The sequence below is a fragment of the Phascolarctos cinereus genome, unplaced genomic scaffold (assembly GCF_003287225.1).
Source record: "Phascolarctos cinereus isolate Bilbo 61053 unplaced genomic scaffold, phaCin_HiC Scaffold_9;HRSCAF=440, whole genome shotgun sequence".
NCBI lineage: Eukaryota > Metazoa > Chordata > Mammalia > Diprotodontia > Phascolarctidae > Phascolarctos > Phascolarctos cinereus.
Genome location: NW_027556402.1, coordinates 251,376,461 through 251,389,448, shown reverse-complemented (window position 1 = coordinate 251,389,448; position 12,988 = coordinate 251,376,461). Strand labels below are relative to the sequence as shown.

Sequence of the window (12,988 nt, the reverse complement as noted above, 5' to 3'; positions counted from 1 at the left end):
TCATGATTAATTTGTTTTATTTTTCATCGAGAAAGAGCCAGCAAGGCAAAGAGCCTTCCCTGAGAACAGGGAAGCAGGGGTTCTATATGAAACTGTCAAGACGGCTTCCTGGCAAGGCAGTTGTGTCAGCAACTGGGCTCTGAAGCGAGGTCCCTCCTTTGCAGGCTTCGGCAGCTGGGTTTTCTGGCATGTAGGGTGGGGGAGGCATGAAAATGGTGATCTATAAGGCCAACAGAAAGCCCACACATGAGTCACCCAAAGGTGCAGGAATAGAGCTGAAGGGATTATAAGGGAAGAACATTTCTAGGGGCATCACCTTTATGCTAAGGCTGAAGCCCTGGATAAATGAGACAGGAAGGGTGGCATTATGAGGGCTCTGAATAACCAGTTTCTCATGTCCTCTCATTCTTTGCACTCTCCACTCATCTATCCTTCTGCCCTCTTCTCTTCCTTCCACCTTTCGAGCTTATGACCACCTTCCCCTCAGGTCCTCTCACTCTTTCTCCAAGTTCACTCCTAATAGGGTTACTGTCTGCACTTGCCTAAAATAGGAAGGGAGAGGTAAAAAGCTGACCGTGTCATTTTCTCCTTTATATAGGCTGAATACAAAGTTCTGACAGCTGACCAAGGAATCCCAAGATAACCAAACTGTCCCCAATTAGTGAGACTTAAGGATATGTCTTCAGTTCCCTCTTATGCCTAAAAGGACCTACTTCCTGATCCCCCAAGCAGTGGCCTCAATCGCACATCCCCACCAAAGTGACCAGGTCACCAGACGGCGTCAACTACTCACCCCACTGTGGCCGCAGCAGCTTGCCTTGCAGCCAAAGCCTGAGACCGTGAGGGGAGAGGATAAATTCCAAAACAGTTAGAATCAGAAGAATAAAATTGATTCCCTGGAAGGAGCAACCAAACAGAGAATGGTGAGAGGTGGACACGAGGCCCCGTTTCTAACAACTCAGGAAGAAATGAGGTAAAGGGGAGTATTGAGTGGGGCAAGACAGGAGGTGAGAAATTGTCCTGAAACAAAATTTAAGACATACATTAAGCTCTTGGCAAACCTGAAAGTGCAATGTGAACGTTACATATATTATTATGAGCAATAATGATAAATCCTATTTCAATGGCATTTTAAGGTCCACATAGCACTTTCCTCACAATAATCCTGCGTGATATATTGTGCAAGTATAACCACTCCCATTTTGCACATCAGCAGACTGAGGCTCAGAAGCGTAAACGGCCTGCCTATGATCATGTAAGTATTCTTCCTTTGTGTTCCATTCTATACACAAGCTAGGCTGGCATCCATCTGGGCATGTCATTTGTGCTCATCACAGGTTTATTTGGTAAAGAAAACCCCAAACCCTCTAGAAGGAAACAGAGTCCTAACCAGCATTTAATTTCCATGTCTGTTTTCCTCACAGATTTGGCAGCTCTGGGTTGCTCAACTCATCAGTATCTCCCCTAGTAGCACCGAGTTCACAGTGGTGCCTGCAGCCACCATGCAGAGCTGATTTCAAAATTTATCATCCACTAAAGAAAGGGGAAGTGAGCAAGGGCACTGTGAGAAGAGCTCTCCCTCCCCAAATTTGCTCCTAATCTCTATTTCTGACTTCATTATATTGTGATCTTTATCTCCTACTGAACTCATTGCTCTTTTCTGATTTCCATCCAGGCTAGCTTTAGACACTCTGTATCCCCAAATCTTTCTCTGCTCTCTCCATTTTCTTTTTTTGTTTGTTTGTTTTGGTTTTTGAGGCAATTGGAGTTAAGTGACTTGCCCAGGGTCACACAGCTAGTAAGTGTCAAGTGTCTGAGGCCAGATTTGAACTCAAGTGCTCCTGACTCCAGAGCCAGTGCGCCACCTAGCTGCCCCAAGTTCTCTCCCTTTTCAATGACCTTCTCTGAGCCAACCACTCACCAGGAATAGGCTCCAGTACACTCCACGTTTATCTGTTGAAGTCCTGTTCCTTCCAGATCCATCACAGCAGGCATTCACTCCTTAAAGACTGTCTTGACTCACCTCCCCCTTCTTAAGTCAAAAGTGGGTTGTCTCTCCTCCAATACCTCCTGAAGCTGGCCTCCTCACATCACTCACCCGGGGTAGAGTTAACACCTCACACGGTGATAACATTATTATTGTTATTGTTTGCTTTTCATGTTATTGTTATTATTTCATCAAAACGGTGGGCATCAACTGAATTGAATGGACATATTAATTGCTTTTTCCCCTTTGGAGGTCTCAGAATTCATGTTTCTGACTCAGACAATAGGAATAAGACCAGAAATGTTAAGGAATCTCCTCTTGGTTCCCAAGCCAAGGAAACCACCTTCCTTAAAGATTCAGACCTCTACCAAACCTTAATGTCTCTGCCCTGGCTTGTAAAGATTCTCAGTTCCAATGATCCATGATCCTAGTTGGCCCCAGTTTGGAAGTACTTACCAGTAACAGAAGGTGACTAAAAGCACAGACATCATGGTAACCTTCTTGGTGACAGTAATAGTAGAGGGCGTTTTCAATTATTATCAAGTTCACTATGAAAAAGATGATTCCCAGACCAGCCACCACGGAGCTAACAATGTTCATTGCAAGGCTGCTTTGGACCTGAAAGCATAGAAGAACAATCAACCCATTAACACATGGTTATGGAGTTGTTACCATGTATTCAGTCTTGTACAACAGCAACAAGAGAAAGATGCATCTATTGAGTGCCTACTGTGTATGCAAGACAATATATCCGACACTGGGGATGCAAGGACTAAGGGAAAAAAATGCTCAGATCTCAAAATCCTTCCATTTTACTCAGCAATGCAACATGTGCATGGGAATCTTTTCTTTACATAAAGAGAATTGAGGAGGTCAAGGGAGCCGAAAAGTCAAGAGAATGATTTTTATTTCTGCCAGTATGACTGTAGGCTCTACCAGGTAGTAATCTGAGTAATGGGAGAGCAGTCAATAGTGATTCATCCCCTCTGTGACCCTAGGTTACAAGCTCATGTGGCATTGACCAAGCAAGCCCCCTATAGCCCAACCAAGGCTTGCTGAGGTTGTCTCTCAATAATCCTTCTATTTTCCCCTCTCCTTTCAGAAGGCACAAAAAAAAAAGATTAGATGTTTCTTCCTCTTGAGCTTCAGCGAAAGAGTGAATGCCACTCACCAGAGTATTTGTCATTCTGTTCTCTGCAGCAATGGAGAGGGAGCCAGAGATGATGAACTGTGGAAGGAACAAGGAACAAATCAATGCCCTAAAACTTTAGTTTCTGTCCCTACTATGATCGCCCCTGCACAGTCAGTCAAAAGACCTGCCTCTCCCATCCCTGAGAACTTGATGCATCTGATGCATCCGTCATACACTCCAGGAGCCTCCTAAACATTCAAACAAAGAGTGAGTGGACAAGCTTGCCTTCTTTCACAATGAGAATTAGCAGAAATCACTCCGAGATCAAGTAACCCTGCCGAAAAGGAAAACAATACTAGTCTCCTACAGCTTGGACTTGGTGAAAGTTTGAAAAGAAAGAGAGAGAGAGACAGAGACAGAAAGAGAGTGAGTCAAGGGTAACTGATTTTGCACAAACAGAGAGCACCCCTAATAGATCTCAGGAGTTCTAGTGGCAAATCATAAGGGTGACTCCACACCTGAATTTGGCTTGTAACTAGGACTCTGAATGATTTTGTACCATGACGACATGACCACTCCTCTGGGAAAACCTGACCTTACCACATAATGGTATATTGGGGGTGTGAGGCAGCCCAGAGAGCTATGAGGAGTCCATGTCTCTCAGACTACAATTAAGTAAATAAAAGTGTTAACACTTATTATATCATTTTTAAAAAGAAATGAACTTCTGATGAGCTGCTCTGGAGAGTGTCTCAAATATTTAAAATTCACTCTTATATTACAGCCAATGAGCAGGGATAGGAGACATAGCTATGCATGTATACATACAAATATGTGTGTATACATACTTGTGTATGTATGTATGTATGTGTATCAATTCTTCCCCAAATCCATCACTGGAAGGAGCAAAAAGGAAATCATGGGGACAGGGGACATGTTTCCCACCTGCTTTCTAGGTACAAAGGGAATAACTCTACATTTCAGAATTAGTTTCATTAATTCTACTCACAAATACTGCTCCCCAGAATAGTTAGCCAGTGTAAAACAGAAAAGCGTCGCGCATATAAGGATCCGTAGGAATCAAAATGAGAACCATTCCCAAGCTGAAGTTCATCAGGGCAATCATGATTTGGACAGTCTAGAAGGGAAAAAGATTCTCATGAGCACATAGAGGACTGAGTCACTTCTCTCTAGAAACAGAGGCAAGGGCTTCTGCCTTCCTTAAATGCCTTCCCTTCCTTTCCAGAATCTCACTGGGCACTGGCAAGAGCCCATGGTACCCGGTATGTAGCAGAGGCTTAATAAAAGTCTGCAACTGGTTCATTGATTGTTTGGGAGAAGCAGGAGCAATCCCCATATCTACTACTTACAATCCCTAGGACTTGGGACACGTCCCTTCGTCTTTCAAGATCGCAGTTACTTCATTTGTAAGATAAAGAGGTTGAACTAGATAAGATCTCTAAGGTCTTGTCCAGCTCTAAAGTCCTCTAACCATATGAGTGCAATGGATAGAGAGCTCTCTCAAGGGTCAGGAAGAAGCGGGCTGTGTCCTTCCTATCTCTTGCATGTAAGTATTGTCTATGTGGTACCAGAAACATCATTCAACTTCTAGTGCCCCTGGTAACTTTGTAAGATTACAAATGGATCTCTGCTGGTAGAGAGAATTTCCTCACTGGCATTTCCCTACAACAATGAAATCGTAGCTCTAGGTTACAAAAAACAGGTTGTTGTTGTTTTTTAATTTTAAAATTACAGAGTTAATTAATTTATTTTAAAAAAACTATTTTTAATTCCAAGATGATGTCTATTGAGAACTTAGCAAATTCTGAAGCTTTATAAATTTGACTGATTATTCTCAGTAAGGATAATGTGGCATACTAGAAAAACAGCTGGCATTAAAATCACTGTGATCTGAGTTAAAGTCCTGCCTCTGACACATACTGGCTGTGAGATCCTGGGCCAGTCACTTATCATCACCATCCCCCAAATCCTCTCAGAGTCACCGTCTATGAATATGTCACAGAGCTGGCACCAGTTTTCATTGATAAAGCATTTCTTCCCCTTTGGGAGCATTTTACACTAATGAGGTCACAGGTTTACTCCAGAGTAACTTTTGTGGGCTTTGTTGGTGGGTTTGAAAGCAAACCTTATCTGGAAAACAAGTGTAACTGAGCCCTGCCTGGGGTCAACTCCATGGAACAAGATGCCCCTACCAGTATCATTACTTCTAGACTCGTGCCATGCTGCTAGCTCAAGCCTTGATTGACCCCACCTTTGGTGGTATTAAGGGTGAGCACCAAGCTGCTCCTGGCACCTTCCTTTCTAAAGGGCAGATACTGCACTCTCAGATCACTCCACTTTGCATTGCTGCCCTACCTTGTTTCACTTCCACGCAATGGAGAAGCCCCTTGCCCTGAGATGGCACCTTCTGGTGTCCCAACGTTCCCTCCTATGCTTTCCTATCTCCTGTTATGTTTCATCTCTTTCCTTAGATTGTGACCTTTGAATTCATGGATTATTTTCTTTTTATTAATTGTGTCCTCAGTAATTAGCACAGTGCCTGGCACATAGTAAGCACTTAATAAATATTTATTGAATTGAAGTAAGCCTAGTATAACCATTTTTTCTAGTACATGGGCTACTGACATCCCTGAAAGCTAGTTTACCTCTCCGCCCCCAAGTCAAACTCTCAATCAGTAAACATTTATTAGGTATTTACTTAATAATTTAATAAGTTTTATTTAATAATTTACTTGCCAGGAAGGGGATAAACAGAAACGGAACTTGATCAAATAGTTCTAAAGGATGTGTGTAATTCCCTTTATGCTATCAGCTGTTGCAAATTGTTGCCTTGGTCTTTTATCCACCAAGCCAACTCTTTCCAGGATACAGGAATACACTACAGAGACTCCAAATGAGAGAGCCAATTGCTAAATTATCAGTGTGAGTATTTCTCCTTCAGAAATTGACAATCCTTCCAAATCAGAGCTTGATTTAATATTTTGTTGATTGTCTAGACTTAATTGATATAGCAAATAATGTTAATGTGGATTAAACCTTAAAATGTATCCTGCATACATTTTTTTTCACAGAAGCTATTATTAAACATTTACACCACTGACTCCGAACCAAGAAAAGATGAGGGGAGATCAACAGAAGGCCATAGAAATTATATCACATTGGCACATAAAGAGCTCATCATTCGATTTAGGACCCCAACTCTGAGAGACATCCCATTTCTTTGTTCTTCCTCTTCCCAAGTGCCTTTTGCCTTCTTGCCCTATTCCTTGCTAGTCATCTTTATATGACGCCATCACAGAGGAAAGAATAGGAAAAAATAGAGACTTCACCAGAAAATCCCTATTTTACTCCCTAGGACAACAGGAGGAGGCAGACATTCCAAGTCATCAATTTATAGATACCCATCCCTCTCACGCCGTAGCCAGACATCTCTCTTTTTCTTCCCCACCACCCTGACTAAATTGAAAGGATTCTAGACTAGGGCTACACAGAGTTGGTACAAAGCTCTAGATCCTCTCTAGGCCTAACTATGGGCCTGTTTAGAGCTGGCCATTCAGGGATCATGCTAACATCCATCTCTAAGACTAAATAAATCTATCCTAAATGCATGGTGCCATTCTGGCCCAACCTGAAATCTACTAAGCCCTGGGAAGGTCACATAACTGAGGCAGTCAATAGAATGGAAATAGCACTGAATTTTAAGAAAGGAGATGTATTCAGATTCTGAGTACTGCTCCTCAATTTCTACATACCATCAAGTCATTGAATCTCTCTAGTTAACCCATATATAACATGAGAGATTTGCCTGAGATGCAAACACTTGAAAGAGTATTGGGATTAGAATCACTAACCTGGATTAAAATCTTGGGTCTGAATGATAAATGTTGGAGAAGATGTGGGAAAATTGGAACACTAACGCATTGTTGGTGGAATTGTGAAATGATTCAACCATTTTGGAGAGCAATTTGGAACTATGCCCAAAGGGCTATAAAAATGTGCATACCCTTTGACCCAGAAATACCACTTCTAGGTCTGTATGCCAAAGAGATCATACAAATGTGAAAAAGAACCACATGTACAAAAATATTTATAGCAGCTCTTTCTGTGGTGGCAAAAAATTGGAAATTGAGGGGGTACACATCAATTGTGGAATGGCTGAACAAGTTGTGGTATATGAATGTAATGGAATACCATTGTGCTATAAGAAATGATTAGCAAGGAGACTTTAGAAAAACCTGGAAAGGCTTGTACGGACTGATGCTGAGTGAAGGGAGCAAAACCAGGAGAACATTGTACACAGTTGCAGCAACATTGTATGATGACCGTCTTTGATAGAGTTAGCTCTTCTCAGCAATGCAAGGATCTAAGACATCTCCAAAAGTCTCATGATGGAAAATGCTATTCATATCCAAAGAAAGAACGATGGAGCTTGGATGCAGATTGAAGTATACTATTTGCTCTTTTTTTCTCTTCTGTTTTGCTTTGTTTCTTCTTTCTTGTGGTTCCTCCTATTGGTTCTAATTCTTCTTTACAATATTATTAATATGAAAATATGCTTAATAGGAATGTATATGAATAGTCTATACCAGATTGCACACCATCTGGTGGAGGGAGGGGAAGAAAATTTAAAACTCAAATGCTTACGGAAGTGATTGTTGAAAACTAAAAATAAATTAATTTAAAAATAAAGAAAAAATAAAATAAAAGGAAGAGGGAGAAAGTTTTCTTCCTCACTTGATATTTATTGTCAAAAAATAAAATAAAACAAAATCTTGGGTCTGTTATGTACTATTTCTATGACCTTGGAAGTGCCTCCAAACCCTGCCAGAGCCTCAGTTTCCTCAACTCTAAAACATCAGGGGAAGGGTGGACTAAATGATTTTTGAGTTTATTTCAGATCTCATGATATCAAAATAGAATTTAATAATTTTTAAAGTAACCTAATTATTGCACAAGCATATACTATGCTCTTACTCTTTGCCAGGCACTGTGCTAAGCTCTGTAGATACAAAGGCAAAATCTTCTGGCACCCAAATCTACAAACTTTTAAGTCCCTCCCAGCTAAAAACATATGAAGCTGCTCTCACAAGGGCTGGGGAACTCTGACTCACCCCCAGCACCTTGGGTTCCCCTTTCAGGAATTTCTGTAAGGGTGCTTTCGATTTATAGAATTGCACAGGTGTCCCCATTGGACCTTGTGAGAAGGAAATGGAACCTGGCTGAGGATAGGATGAGACCATTTCCTTTGGAGTTTCCTGGGAGTCCATGAGGCCAATGGTGATGCTGTAAGAAAAGAAGAGAAGTCACACGAAACATAGACTCAGTGTGCCTCCCTCTGCCTTCCCCTCCCCCTCACCTTTCCCTCCCCTTTCCCCCTCCAAAAGGAAGCTGGAATTGTAGCCCAAAAAAGTTAATGCTAGCTTGGGCCACACTAAGAGAAGAATTCCTGGAATAACAAAGTTGATAGTACCACGTTCTTCTGCCCATGTCAGATCACAACTAGATTATTGTGTTCAGTTTGTGGTTGTGTATTTTAGGAAGGGCCTAAAAACTGGAGAGCATGCAACAGAGGGCAACCAGGCTGGGTAAGAACTTAGAGACTTTGCCATATTATGGTTGATTGGGGGGAAAAAATAAGAGTGGTTAGCCTGGAAAGAAGATGTAGGTTGTTGAAAGGACAAAACAAGGAAGAGGATGTGAAAGACCTTGAAAGACATGCAAAGAGATCTAAAGATCACGGGGGAAGAGAGCACACTTGAATCACCATTATAGGGCATATACTATGAACATTCTTTTTTCCAGCTTAGGGGTATGGACTTGCATGAGTCCATGCAGCCTCTCCAGCCTCATCCTGGATATGACCAAAGACACATGGACAAGGGATTGAGTTCTGTTCATAGGTCAGAGAAAAGAGAACTGTCCCACAGGAGATTTGAGACTGATTGGTACTATGTGCATATGTGTCTCAAACTAGGAGGGCTCAGCTATCACTCTGACTCAGGTCCAGGGTTCTATAGAGACTTTGAACGTCACCCCAAAGGTCTTCAAGGGAAGTAGGGCTAAAAAGTCAGTCCCAACTTTGGGAACTTCCTTCCCTTGGATGAAGACGCCTGGATTGTAAGGTATGTGGGTGAGTGAATCTTCAATTCGTCTTTCTCTTTCTAGCTACATCCCATCTAGGTATCTACCAAGATACAAGGGTCTATGTAGCAAGGACAATTTTGCCATCAACAAGACACTACATGCCTACTCTCCTATCCCCTCTGGTCACTTATGCTCTTGGAACAATAATCAAATTAGTGTCACCACTTATTCATCTTGAAAAGGTCACAGTATCTTACAGTCTTACAGATCCATTCACAAACCCATGACCGCTGAATACAAAGCGCTCTTTCCCTGCTACCACTTGCCTAGATATCTTGATTCCTCTAGGACAGTTGGGAATGTCTCAATATTTTAAAAATGTTTTCCCCTTATATAACACACCTAGAAAAGTGTTAAGCACCTAGAGACCACTTAATAAATTCTTTTTTTTTTTTTTTGGCGAAGCAATCAGGGTCAAGTGACTTGACCAGGGTCACACAGCTAGTAAGTGTCATGTGTCTGAGGCCAGATTTGAACTCAGGTCCTCCTGACTCAGGGCTGGTGCTCTCTCCACTACATCGACCTGGCTGCTCCCACGTCATAAATTCTTGTTGATTACTTGATTGATTCAGAAGGGACTGATTAATGCAAACATTTGAGATTATTCGTTTTACTTAAAGGTTGCTGCGAGGAATCAGAATCTACACATCACCCTGTCCTGACCATGAAAATGATCTAGTCGATAATCCCACCCTCCTCCTATGCCAGGAGTAGTCAGGGCACAGAGCTCACAGATCGCACCTGTTACTCCAAGGCAGAAGCAGACCAGACTTTTCCAATAACCTCCCTAAAGTGACAGGACTCTCTGAGGGGAGTGGGAAAGCCTGAGAGGATGAAAATGCATAGGAAGAAACAGGCTTGACTAGCTACCAGGAGTCCATACTATTCTGATACCATGACTCCACAGAGCCTTTACTAAGGACCTAGTATGAATCCAAGCCTGGGTTCATCTGTGCCAAGAAAAGACAAGCCCCCATTCCCTAAAGCTTACCTTTGTCTGGGAAGAATAGAAGGACTGAAAAAGAGAATTTATAGAAGAAGAAATCTAGGAACTGCCTATGGAAAGCTATGGAAAAGTAGTCCTTTGAGAGGTCAGGAAAAAAAAGATTCCTGAGTGGCCAAGAAGCCAAACTTCAGAGTCATTGTAGACTTTGAACGGAGCCTAAAATTAATTAATTAAATCATAAGACTAGAAAGGTGGAAAAGGGTGGTTTGGGTTTGAATTTCTCTGTCCTCTGACCTCTAATGTCCCCTCCCTTATATCCTCCTCAGAGATTACAAGGGGCAGGTCCGACATTAGTGCAAAGAAGGGGCTAAGGCTCTGTACTAAGAGAACCATCCCTCAAGACATTTCTTCCTTCCCCAAATTAATCCCATCTGCACAATGAAATATGGTGTTGACTGTTACCAAAGGAAGGGGGAGATTTCACCCAGACCATGACCCACCTCTCAGTTCACTACTGCAAAACTCTTGTCCTTAGGGGCAGCTAGGTGGCACAGTGGATAGAGCTCTGGCCTTGGAGTCAGGAGGACCTGAGTTCAAATCCAGCCTCAAACACTTGACACTTACTAGCTATGTGACCCTGGGCAAGTCACTTAACCCCAATTGCCTCACTAAAAAGCAGAAAAAAAAAATCTTGTCCCTAATTATACCTAAGAGCCAGGCAATGAGTTCCGGGCTGAGAAATTCAAGGCAGGAGTCCCAAGAGAGCACTGAACTGTGTCTCTTATACCTAATATCCAGGGCAGATCCAGAGACTTCTGGCAGCCTCTGAGCTAGTGTTTGGAAGGCACCAGCCTGCCCAGTATGAAGCAGCAGGGGCCACCCATTCCTTTCAGAGGAGCTCAGCCTGGGCAAAGTCAGGGCTGTAAAGCCAAAAGGGTCTCTACTTCCAGCCTCAAAGAACTTTCATCTTCATTCTAGTACAACCAAACCTGCTCTGTCTTGTGAGCCCAGGGGGACAGCTGACTGAAGAGCTCCCTCAGACCCAAAGATTGGAATATGCCTTCCCATTCAAGGCCCCCTTGTATCCCTCCAACCCCCATCTTACCCGGGTTTTAACTTCACCCAGAAGGAAAGATGGGAACCATCTGCAGTGTTTACCTGTCCAATCCGACAGCTCTTCCAGGGTTTCCTGGTCTTCAAGTCTCCCTCCTCACACACTGCCTAGTCAAAGGATGCAGCTTCACAGAATAGGAGATCCTCCCCTGCGGTTTCCACTCTATGCTGTCTGCCTGCTTCCCCCTGACACATTTCCCTTCCCCCTGCAGTTTTCTGTGCCTTGAAGGATATCCTGATGACAACTACAGCAAACTAAACATGGTGAATTGTTCATTTCCAACACAGGAAGTAACTAATAATTCCTCTTTTTTTTCTTAGCAAAAGATATCAGTTCTTGATTTTTTTATTTTGATTATGAATTTAATAGTTATAAACCATAACAAACATTTTAGAACATAAAGAAGAATAGGGGAAAGGACTATATAGGAAACCCAAAATAGCTGTCACAGTGGGGATTTTTTTATTTTTCTAAGAACTATATTACAGTGAGGCAGCTAAGTGGCACAGTGGATAGAGCAGTGGGCCTGGATTCAGGAGGACCTGAGTTCAAATCCAGCCTCAGGCACATAATACTTACTAATTGTGTGACCCTGGGCAAGTCACTTAACCCCATTGCCTAGCCAAAAATAAAACAAGAACTATACTACTTATGACCCAATCATATGCATGTGTGAGAGACAAGAGCCAACAAACATGTAAGAGCTTAGTCATATGCCAGGTACTGTGCTCATAGATGGAGATACAAAGAAAATTAAACACACAGTCCTAGCTCTAGGTTGTATTCTAATGGGGGAGGCAACACGTAACTAACTGGAAACATCCAAGGTAAATACAGTGTAAATGCAAAGTGATCTCAGGTGTAGAGGCGCTTAGGGGGTTGGGGGTTGAGGGCATTGGACAGAGGATAGGAAAAAGCTTCCTGCAGAAGGTCGAACCCAGGCTGAGACTTGAAGGAAGCCAGAGAAGCTAGGCAGCAGCGATGAGGAAGGAGAGTATTCTCAGGGTGGGCACAGCCAGTGAAAATCACAGAGTCAAGAGATGGAGCTTGGTATTCCAGGGACAGCAGGAAGGACTGTGTAACTGGAACTCTGAGGACTCAAAGGGGAGCAAAGGGTTAGGATGGGGCCAAGTTGTGAAGGACTTTAAATGCCTAATAAATAAGTTTACCTTTGATATCATAGGTAATAGGGAGCCAGTGCAATTTATTGACTTGGGGTCAGATTTGTACTTTATTAAGATCATGTTGGCAGCTGACAGAAGATGGATTGGAAATAGATCGATTTGAGTTGGAGAGACTAACCAAGAGGTGATTATTGTAATAGTTAAGGAGAAAGATGATGAGGACCTAGGCTAGGGTTGGGTGGTTGCCCAAGTGGAGAGGTTACATGAAGTAGAGATGTTGTTAAGTGAGAAACAAAGTCTGATGACAAATTGGGTATGTGGGGTGACAGCATCTCATTTGGTCTCCTCATCCATAAAACGGGAGTAATGATATTCACCCTACTTCTATCACTGGGCTGTTGACAGGCTCCCATGAAAGACATGTGAAAGTTTTAGAAGCATAAAGTATCATATGCAACAGAAGTGCTGTGGCTAGTGAGAGAATATTGCCCTAACACCTTCTTATATCATATGAAATGAA

The 12,988-nt window shown here is 42.5% G+C and overlaps 1 pseudogene across 1 annotated transcript; it reads right to left on the bottom strand.

The window, feature by feature from the left end:
* On the bottom strand, positions 1 to 11,588 carry LOC110200685 (membrane-spanning 4-domains subfamily A member 4A-like; annotated as a pseudogene). The gene is made up of 7 exons (XR_013484067.1): positions 11,389 to 11,588; positions 8,252 to 8,423; positions 4,129 to 4,257; positions 3,159 to 3,215; positions 2,444 to 2,605; positions 794 to 896; positions 1 to 220 (listed from the first exon to the last, which is right to left on the bottom strand). The product of XR_013484067.1 is annotated as a membrane-spanning 4-domains subfamily A member 4A-like (transcript).
* Positions 11,589 to 12,988: the final 1,400 nt, after the last annotated feature.